General features: G+C 52.1%; 1 pseudogene; it reads right to left on the bottom strand.

Annotated features, from left to right (window-relative positions):
- Window positions 1–320: 320 nt before the first annotated feature.
- Window positions 321–413, bottom strand: LOC130341047 (U2 spliceosomal RNA; annotated as a pseudogene; the record flags this gene model as incomplete).

Raw genomic sequence — 413 nt, 5'->3', positions numbered from 1 at the left:
TATTTTGTCAATTAGGAACATTCAGCACCCACCCGCTATCAAGGCAGCTGCCTATCATGTCATGCCCTACCTGCACAGGTGTGCTGGCTACTCAAATGATCCAATTAAGGAGGCCATTTAGTCAGCAGCAGCAGAAGTCCTGTGCCTGGACGCTCCAACAGCGGCCAGACACAAGCAGAAGCAGAAGCAGCAGAAGCAGCAGCAGCACCACCTTTTGTTTTTTGGCTGCAGCAGCAGCAAGGCCCACAGGGCTGGCTAGCTGGCTAGCCAGCAAGCAGGTAGCAATGAAAGTAGGAATCTTTCTTTTTAACCCTGTAAGGGGGTGGTGCACTGTACCCGAAGATACTGCCATATCGGGTCAATGCATAGGGCGACGGAAGCAAGCTTCGAAATCGGCCCCCGTTCTCAAAAAT

Source organism: Hyla sarda, unplaced genomic scaffold (assembly GCF_029499605.1).
Source record: "Hyla sarda isolate aHylSar1 unplaced genomic scaffold, aHylSar1.hap1 scaffold_610, whole genome shotgun sequence".
NCBI classification, from domain to species: Eukaryota; Metazoa; Chordata; class Amphibia; order Anura; family Hylidae; genus Hyla; species Hyla sarda.
Note: the sequence above shows the minus strand (reverse complement) of the source record. Positions and strands in the feature narration are given on the sequence as shown.